Genomic DNA, 10,703 nt, shown 5'->3' on the forward strand with positions numbered 1-10,703 from the left:
TTCAAGGTCACTAGACACAACTCTTAGTAACCATCTCCATGAAAATGATTCCAAAATCCATTGCGCAAAGCTTAGCCAAGATAACAGGATGGCTGTCATTTGAAAGAGCAATATAATTTCCATAGGAAAAAATATCATTTGTGGCAGATAACTTTTGTTACTGTTTTGTGAAATGCTTGAATTCCTCAGGAAACTCTCTTCTATTTATACTTTAAAACAAGGTAGATTTCTGCCCGTGGACGCCACCGAGAAAGCATCATTGAAGACTTCCCCGCCTCCACTGCCATCATGTCTAAATCAGAGTCTCCCAAAGAGCCCGGAAGCTCTTCATCGGAGGATTGAGCTTTGAAACAACTGATGAGAGTCTGAGGAGCCATTTTGAATAATGGAGAACGCTCACAGACTGTGTGGTAACGAGGGATCCAAACACCAAGCGCTCCAGAGGCTTCGGGTTTGTCACATACACCACGGTGGAGGAGGTGGATGCGGCCATGAATGCAAGGCCACACAAGGTGGACGGAAGAGTTGTGGAACCAAAGAGGGCCGTGTCAAGAGAAGATTCTCAAAGACCTGGGGCCCACTTAACTGTGAAAAAGATTTTTGTTGGTGGCATTAAAGAAGACACTGAAGAACATCACCTGAGAGATTATTTTGAACAGTATAGAAAAATTGAAGTAATTGAAATCATGCCTGACCGAGGCAGTGGCAAAAAGAGAGGCTTTGCTTTTGTAACCTTTGATGACCATGACTCTGTAGACAAGATTGTCATTCAGAAATACCACACTGTGAATGGCCACAACTGTGAAGTGAGAAAAGCCCTGTCTAAGCAAGAGATGGCTAGTGCTTCATCCAGCCAGAGAGGTCGAAGTGGTTCTGGAAACTTTGGTGGCGGTCGTGGAGGTGGTTTTGGTGGGAATGACAACTTTGGTCGTGGAGGAAACTTCAGTGGTCGAGGTGGCTTTGGTGGCGGATATGGTGGCAGTGGGGATGGATATAATGGATTTGGTAATGACGGAAGCAATTTTGGAGGTAGCGGAAGCTACAATGATTTTGGCAATTACAACAATCAATCTTCAAATTTTGGACCCATGAAAGGAGGAAACTTCGGAGGCAGAAGTTCTGGCCCCTATGGTGGTGAAGGCCAATACTTTAACAAACCGTGAAACCAAGGTGGCTATGGTGGTTCCAGCAGCAGCAGTAGCTATGGCAGTGGCAGAAGGTTTTAATTGCTGCCAGGAAACAAAGCTTAGCAGGAGAGGAGAGCCAGAGAAGTGACAGGGAAGCTACAGGTTACAACAGATTTGTGAACTCAGCCAAGCACAGTGGTGGCAGGGCCTAGCTGCTACAAAGAAGACATGTTTTAGATAATACTCATGTGTATGGGCAAAAAACTGGAGGACTGTACTTGTGACTAATTGTATAACAGGTTATTTTAGTTTCTGTTCTGTGGAAAGTGTAAAGCATTCCAACAAAGGGTTTTAATGTAGATTTTTTTTTTTTTTGCACCCATGCTGTTGATTGCTAAATGTAATAGTCTGATCATGACGCTGAATAAATGTCTTTTTATTTTTTTTTTTAATGTGCTGTGTAAAGTTAGTCTACTCTGAAGCCATTTTGGTAAACTACCCCAACAGTGTGAAGTTAGAATTCCTTCAGGGTGATGCCAGGTTCCATTTGAAATTTACTTACAACCTGCTTGGTGGAGAAGCTGTTGTCTTCAGAACCTTGGTGTAGTTGAACTGACAGTTACTGTGTTGTGACCTGGAGTTCACCATTAAAAGGGTCATCCATGCAAAGTCATGGAGGTTTTTTTTTTTTGGTTATTAATGATTGTTGGCACATCCTATGCAATATATCTAAATTGAATTATGGTACCAGATAAAAGTTATAGATGGGAATGAAGCTTGTGTATCATCCATTATCATGTGTAATCAATAAAAGATTTAATACCCCCCCCCCCAAAAAACCAAGGTAGACTGAACTAATCTAAGAAGTAAACCAACATGTTCTTCCGACGTAAATATTTTTCATGATGGTGGCATATCTGTTCTGAGATAAGCAGTATACAGTCATTCAGGACATCATATAATATTTAAGCCAAAATGAAGACATACAAATAATTGTAGACACTTAACAAAAATATCCAAATACTATACAGGTTTCATTACTAACAAAGGAGTCAAATTACCTAAATACCATAGAAGTAATTTCTGTTTTCACTTGAACATATTTGTAATGCTTGTACAAACAGAGTTGTAGGTTAGTTAAATTTGAAAATTTATATCTACTTCATTTCTTCTTAAAAAATTGATCATATTTCTGATATATATGAAATCTCAAACTATGCTTGTGTGATGTGTTAGTTTTTTATTGCTATTGTAACAATTTACCACAAACTTAATGATTTAAAACAACAGAAATTTATTACCCTACCATTCTGGGGGCCAGAAATCCAAGATGGGTCATAAACATGGTTAAAATTAAGGTGTCAGTAGAGCTGAGTTACTTCTAGAGGCTCTAAGTGAGGCTCTGCTCATGGTGGAAACTTTAACAACTTCTAGAGCATGACTGCATTCCTTGGCTCAAGGCTGCATCACTTTGATATACTTCTGTTACCTCAGCTCCTTCTCTTGCTCTGACCCTGCTGTCTTCTTCTTACAAGCCTTGTAGGGCCCACCTGGATAATCCAAGATAATCTCCCCATCTCAAGATCTTTAACTTAGTCACATCCTCAAGTAAGGTGGCATATACCATATGCCATATTAGGTAATGTACTCACAGGTTCTAGGAATTAATATGCTTACATCTTTTGAGGGAGAGCATGATTTGACTAAAAGTGAAATTCAGGTCTCGGATTGAATCCCAATTCCTTACAACTAGGCTTTGATTTCTGGAAAGTGGTTACTCCTCAGAGTCCTCATGGAAGAGTTAAGTGGAGCTTTAAAATAATTCCCCGGAGCACGTCTCTTCATTCTCATTGGCTAGAGTTGTATGTCATGTCAAACCCAGAACCAACTAGGACTTTTGAGCTAGTGTATCAAATTGGTCTACACAGGCATGAATAAATGAGTGAGGGTTCACTTCTAGGCTTGAAGGTATACTGATCCACAAACTGAAGGAAGAAGGATGAATGATTATAAAAATTTTTAATTAAAATAAAAATAGGAAAAATAGGGTTTTATTAAAAAGAGGAAATGAGGATAAATGCTGAATAGGAAACTAACAATATCCATTGCTGAGCTTTCAAAACTTAGCCTAAGTAATAATAACAATGAAGAATAACTCTAAACACACAATTGCCTTTATTCTGTTGATACTTAGCATATTTCCTGGCACACAATAAATAGGTATCAGCTACAATTACTATTCAATGACTTTATTAGACAGGTTTTTATACATGCTGTGTACAAGTATAAAATAAAGTTTTTTAAAATAGAGACTTATATAATCCCAAAATATGATAACTGACACTTCAGTTTTTTAAAAGCTGGGAGTCTAGCAAACAGAATTGTCTGCTGGTCATATTATGCCACATGTTGCTCCTTACCCCACGATTCCATGAGCAGTCTCAGATTTTTATTTCTATTTGCCCATCAGTTTGTTCACATTAATTTTCAAACTCCCTCTGGCATTTATTTCATACAACAACAGGCTCTTGTTCACAATTGCTTCTCTGTTCTGTATCTCTCAGTGCTCTCCTTACTGCCTGACACATGTAATTCTCCCAGTTTTCTGCTGTTATTTTGCCTTTCTTGGGTGATAAATGTCACAGATAGAAATGCTTGTGGGGCTTCCCCAGTGGCTCAGCTGCTAAAGAACCCAACTGTCAATGCAGAAGACACAAGAGGCATGAGTTTGATCCCTTGGTCGGGAAGATCCCCTGGAAAAGGAAATGGCAACCCACTCCAGTATTCTTGCCTGGGAAATCCCATGGACAGAGGAGCCTGGTGGGCTACAGTCCATGGGGTCACAAAGAGTCGGACACCACTGAGCGACTGAACAACAACAAAGAAATGCTTTGTGGCCCACCTGCTCCTGGGATGCTCCTTTTTGCTGCCCTTATTGGCCCCTCTCTGTCACTGCAGGAAACCTGCCAGGTCCATGTGAGTTTTCCCAAGAGCAGGCAAACTCTTACGTGCTATTTAGTATGTGAAACTGAAATTCCCAAGCATGAACTCATAGTGCAGAAAAGAAGGTCTTCTCAATGTAATGTCACCAAACAACCTGGTCTTAGTAAAGCAAGAGTGCTGAAAGACCTTAATCTGGCATGTTTTGAACCAGAGTCAGTTCATTTCAGTCACTCAGTTAGGTCCAACTCTTTGCGACCCCATGGACTGCAGCACTCCAGGCCTCCCTGTCCATCACCAACTCCCAAAGTTTGCTCAAACTCATGTCCATTGAGTTGGTGATGCCATCCAACCATCTCATCCTCTGTCATCCCCTTTTTCTCCTGCCTTCAATCTTTCCCAGCATCAGAGTCTTTTCCAATAAGTCGGTTCTTTGCATCAGGTGGCCAAAGTATTGGAGTTTCAGTTTCAGCATCAGTAATTCCAATGAATATTCAGGACTGATGTCCTTTAGGATGGACAGGTTTGACCTCCTTGTAGTCCAAGGGACTCTCAAGAGTCTTCTCCAACACCACAATTCAGAAGCATCAATTCTTCAGTGCTCAGCTTTCTTTATATTCCAACTCTCATATCCATGCATGACTACTGGAAAAACCATTGAAGGTGGAAGGAGAAGGGGATGACAGAGGTTGAGATGGTTGGATGGCATCACTGACTCAATGAGTTTGCATAAACTCCGGGAGTTGGTGATGGACAGGTAGGCCTGATGTGCTGCAGTCCGCAGGGTCACAATGAGTCAGACATGACTGAGTGACTGAATTGAACTGAGCTGAACTGATAACCATAGCTTTGACTAGACAGACCTTAGTCAGGAAAGTAATGTCTCTGCTTTTTCATATGCCATCTAGGCTGGCCAGAACTTTTCTTCCAAGGAGCACTCATCTTTTAATTTCATGGCTGCAGTCACCATCTGCAGTGATTTTGGAGCCCCCAAAAATAAACTCTCTCACTGTTTCCACTGTTTCCCCATCTATTTGGCATGAAGTGATGGCACCGTGTGCCATGATCTTAGTTTTCTGAATGTTGAGTTTTAAGCCAGGTTTTTCACTCTCCTCCATCACTTTCTTCAAGATGCTCTTTAGTTCTTCTTCGCTTTCTGCCATAAGGGTAGTGTCATCTGCATATCTGAGGTTATTGATATTTCTCTCAGCAATCTTGAGTCCAGCTTGTGCTTCATTCAGCCCAGCATTTTGCATGATACACTCTGCATATAAGCTAAATAATCAGGGTGACAATGTACAACCTTGATGTACTCCTTTCCCTATTTCTCATGTTCAGGTTTCATGTCATGTTTGCTTTCAGCCAGTTAAAGTCTCTCATAGTAGGAGTCTCAAGATCAGTAGGATCAACATCAAGCTCTTCAATATGTGAGTGTTTCAGCCAATTTAAAAGAAGCAGAATATTCTCAAAGTTTGGAATCTAAGTGTGGTTTCACTAGAACTCTTGTGAATATCCTCCATTACAGTCAAACTAAATTTTTTTGTTTCTGTTATTTTTTTTTAACTGAACTACCAAAGTGCTGAGTTTAAGATGAAGCAACTAGGCAGAGTTTGAGCACTAACTTTATTATGTCTACAAATCTGATAATAAACCCCTTCTATTTCCTGTAGCCTCTTAATAGCTGGATCTATACAGAAAACTGAAATAGGTTTCCTAGCCCATTGGATTTCACACAATAGCACTGTGGACAATGAGTTCTTAATAAATAATTTTGGGGGAATGATGATTTGCTAGTTAGAGCTATACCACTTTAAAGGGATAGCAACTTGAAAAAGTCAATGCATCATCTAATGACTTGCAAGGGAATCTCTAAGCAATATTGTACTGTATCCATTAAGCATATTATATCCCTGGATGTTTTCCACTCAGAATTTGTAAAATTGTTCTTCACAGTAGGTAAAATCCCCTTTCGTGATCCTCCCACACCATTCTGTTTGGCTGTCCCGTGCTCTTATTCAAAACTCCCGCAGCGTCTCTGTGATGCCCTCACACTTTCTACCATCCAGTCTAAGCTTACTTTCTTCTCAATTCATCCCTTCACTTCTCTTCTTTTCTGTACATTACCCCCACCTCAATCCAAAAACCTGTTTCTTTAAGGCATTAGTTTCAGATGTTCAAAAAGCACAGTGATGTCTTATGTTTGTAACATTACCTTCTAAAAAAGCATTTCTACATAAAGTTTCCTTATTTGATACTCATAATAATCCTTTTTTTAATTGGTTATGAGTTTGATATTCATAACCAATCCATATTGGTAGGCTTGACATTTTCATTCCTTTTACAAATGAGAAAATTGAGGGTCATGGGAATTAAATGAATTAAACTAGGCCAGAAAACAAAGGAGGAGAGGTCTGCTTTGAGACACTTATGTGTGTTTTATGCTTCTAACTTTACTACTCCTTCATTGATCATTCTAAACTCCTACTAAAATACTTAATTTGCACAGGCATTGTTCAAAACAAAGTCTGCCTGTGCTTGCATGTTCAGTCATATCCAACTCTTTGCAACCCATGGAAGTAGCCCACCAGGCTCTTCTGTCCATGGGATTTTCTAGGAAAGAATATTGGAGTGAGTTGCCATTTCCTCCTCCAGGGGAAATTCCCAGCCCAGGGATCGAACCCTAGTCTCCCATGTCTCCTGCATTATTAAGTGGATTCTTTACCACTGAGTCACCTGGGAAGATCCCCAAAAGAAATGAATTTCCCCCCAAAATACAAGTCAAGTCACTTCTACTTTCATGGATGAGTATGGCAATCAGTGTCTTTATTGGCTTGATTATAACTCCTGGGACGCGTAGTCAAAGCAGACGTTTTTGAACCAGATTATTCAGATAATTATCCATATTTGTATGTACATGCCTCTCCCCTTTCCTCCCATCTACACAGGTAAAAATGGGTAGAAATATGAAATGCACTATATGCTTTCACCCAAAGAACCAAAATTTGAGGTGTGGTAATTTGGGGAAATCTTCTCTTAAGACTCAAGGGTCTCAAGAGAATTGGCTATGTTTGGCGACCTTTAGTTGCAGTGTATCCTCCTTGGAGGACTGAAATTGATTTCTCCATGTTGCTGAGTGAGAACCCAGAGCCAGCACCCCTTGACCCACACATCGCCCAGGAGTACGCCGTGGCCTCACACGGACACATGTGAGCACCGCGTTTGGAGGGAATCAAAAACAGTATCCGCAGGGCTCTCATCCTGCTGCATTGTTTTGAAGTTATTCTTCCAGATTGTGCTTTCATTTCAGTTCATTCGTCGCTGTGTGCTGCAGTATGTGCGGCTCAATTCTACATTTGCTTTTTTAGTTTCTGAGAAACAAAAGTTGGTTATCTACTACCTGATCTTAATTTTATTATAAAAGTCCTAGGACTGAATTTTGCAAGCAAATCTGAAGTCTGTGCAGTCTACACTATATTCATTATCCAATATAAAGTGATTGAAAACATCTGAAGTTGAAGAGCCCTCCCTCCCCCAAGTTTTGGCCAGCCAAGCTTTTGGAGCAATCAATGGCAACAGAAGCGAACTTTATACAGGAAGCAGAGAGGAAACTGTGAAACTAATGAAGCTTAAGTGGCAGAGCCTTCCCTTTGCACAAGTGCCTGGGCTTCCCTGGTGGCTCAGATGGTAAAGAGTCTGCCTGTGATACAGGAGACCTGGCTTTAACCCCTGGGAGGTGAAGATCCCCTGGAGAAGGGAATGGCTACCCACTCCAGTATTCTTGCCTGGAGAATCCCATGGACAGAGGAGCCTAGTGGGTCACACTCCACAGAATCAAGAGTCAGACACAACTGAGTAACTAACACTTTCACTTTCTACCAAGACCCAGATAGAGGAGCCTAGCAGTGTGTGCATATGGTCACATATTATCTCTGAACTTGAAAAACTAAGGCATGTAACTACAATTGTTTACAAGTCAGATTTCTCTCCAGTCTCAATTGGGTATCTGGGTGAGACTGAAAAAGCAATGGGCATTTGATGACCCTGGATTAAAAGAGGGTGACTTGGAGATACACTTAGTTTGAGCTTACTGGAATATATATGTATATATACATAAAATATATATAATTATCAGGCATGTCTATGGTGGAGGTAAGTTTTTGTTGGTGTCCATTTCAACACAGGCATGGCCTCTAGGTGTCCTCCTATGGTCCATGGACCAGTGCACCTAGTGTCGTGACAGCAAATGTAATGCCAGAGGTTGTATTATGATTGGAAAGTGTCCTTGTGTCTAGCTATGACCAACCTAGACAGCTAATTAAAAGGCAGAGACATTTCTCTGCCAACAAAGGTCCATCTAGTCAAAGCTATGGTCTTTCCAGTAATCATGTATGGATGTGAGAGTTGGAATATAAAGAAAGTTGAGTGCCAAAGAATTGATGCTTTTGAACTGTGGTGTTAGAGAAGACTCTTGAGAGTCCCTTGGACTGCAAGGAAATCAAACCAGTTAATCCTAAAGGAAATCAGTCCTGACTTTCATTGGAAGGACTGATGCTGAAGCTGAAACTCCAATACTTTGGCCGCCTAATGTGAAGAACTGACTTATTGGAAAAGACCCTGATGCTGGGAAAGACTGAAGGCAGGAGGAGATGCGGATGACAGAGGATAAGTTGATTGGACAGCATCACCAACTCAATGGATATGAATTTGAGGAAGCGTCGGGAGTCGATGGTGGACAGGGAAGCCTGGCATGCTGCAGTTCATGGGGTCACAAAGATTCAGACATGACTGAGAGACTGAACTGAAACTGAATATATATATATATATATATATATATATATATATATAATTTTAGGCATGTATGTCTGTGGTGGAGGTAAGTTGTTGGTGTCCATTTCAATGTAGGCATGGCCTCTGGGTGTCCTTCTATGGTCCATGGGCCAGTGCACCTGGTGTTGTGACAGCAAATGCAATGCCAGAGGCTGTGTTATGATCGGAAAGTGTCCTTATGCAAAACTGTTATAGTCATAAGATTTATAAATTTGTCACTGAAGAATTAGAATCTCATCAACACGCAGTAAATATAAAAGCTATCTCCTGTCAGGAACAGATTTGATGACATATCATGTTGGGTTCTAAACACAACCTCTATAGAACTCATCCCACTTCTTTTGGTGGGAACCACACAAAATAGAATTTATCAGAATTCTTTTGTTTATAGGACACGAACTATAGCAGTGACAACAGAGAGAGTATAAAAATTCACATATGAAAAATACTTGATAACAAGTCTTCTTGTTTCCAGAATATTACAAATAATAACTTGTGAAGACAAAATATTTTCCAAACTATTAATATTATGAAAAATTTTTAAATGTTCATGCTATAAGAAACACTAAATAACACTAATAGTTTCTCTATTAAAGTATAAAAGTTTTTTGCTCATGCACCCAACCTGGGCTGGTGATCTGTTTCACCCTAGATAATATACATGTTTCAATGCTGTGTGCTCGGGCCTGGTGCACTGGGAAGACCCAGAGGGATCGAGTGGAGAGGGAGGTGGGAGGGGGGACTGGGATGGGGAATACATGTAAATCCATGGCTAATTCATTTCAATGTATGACAAAAACTACTGTAATGATGTAAAGTAATTAGCCTCCAACTAATAAAAATAAATGGAAAAAAAAAGTATAAAAGTTTTTGTCAAATGAAGAGGCAATCAAAGAGTATTTATTCAAGAAATAAAGGAAAAAACATAGCTGTTGTTGTTGTTCAGTCACTAAGTCATGTCCAACTCTTTGAGATTGCATGGACTGCACCAAGCCAAGCTTCCCTGTCCTTCATGGTCACTCAATAAATCAGTGTAAAAAAGAATATTGTGATTATTTTTCTGGAATTGTGGAAATGTGTATATGACCATTTTTTTAATTTGTAAATTGTCCTAAATTTTCTTTCTCATTTTAAGTCATTTTTTCATTTTTCCATCACTCTTAACTTTCTTGAGAACTAGGGAAATGTGCAACAAAAATGCACCTATACCATATTCTAATTATCTAAGTTTTAAACATTCAAATGACTATAAAAAAATATATTCTCCAAACTTGACGACTCTACCTCCATAATGACAAATTAACAAAAAATGTAAAAATCATACTGTTTTTAGGTGACTGTAAAGCAATCAACTTTCAATAACTGAAATTAACTATTGTACATGGCTGAGTATTCTTTTTTTTTTCCATTTATTTTTATTAGTTGGAGGCTGATTACTTTACAATATTGTAGTGGTTTTTGTCATACACTGACATGAATCATGGCTGAGTATTCTACTAAAGAAATGATGTGTGTGTTTGTGTTAATCACTCAGTCATGTCCAACTTTTTGCGACCCCATGGACTATAGCCCTCCAGGCTCCTCTGTCCATGGAATTCTCCAGGCAAGAATACTGGAGTGGGTTGCCATTTCCTTCTCCAATAGAAACATAAAGATGTATAAAATTCATGTTATAGGATTTATTGCCTTAATTCTTTTCTTTTTTTTCAAAAGCACTATGCGTAACAATCAAGTGTTTCAGATGTTTATTTTATTGATAATGATGCCACATTATCAACTTTTTCCCTGTTATATAATTTTTGCTGTTGT

The 10,703-nt window shown here is 39.5% G+C and overlaps 1 pseudogene; it reads left to right on the top strand.

Annotated features, from left to right (window-relative positions):
• Positions 1–273: 273 nt before the first annotated feature.
• LOC110143697 (heterogeneous nuclear ribonucleoprotein A1-like) lies at positions 274–1,918 on the top strand (annotated as a pseudogene).
• Positions 1,919–10,703: the final 8,785 nt, after the last annotated feature.

Source organism: Odocoileus virginianus, chromosome 13 (assembly GCF_023699985.2).
Source record: "Odocoileus virginianus isolate 20LAN1187 ecotype Illinois chromosome 13, Ovbor_1.2, whole genome shotgun sequence".
In the NCBI taxonomy this organism is placed as follows: Eukaryota; Metazoa; Chordata; class Mammalia; order Artiodactyla; family Cervidae; genus Odocoileus; species Odocoileus virginianus.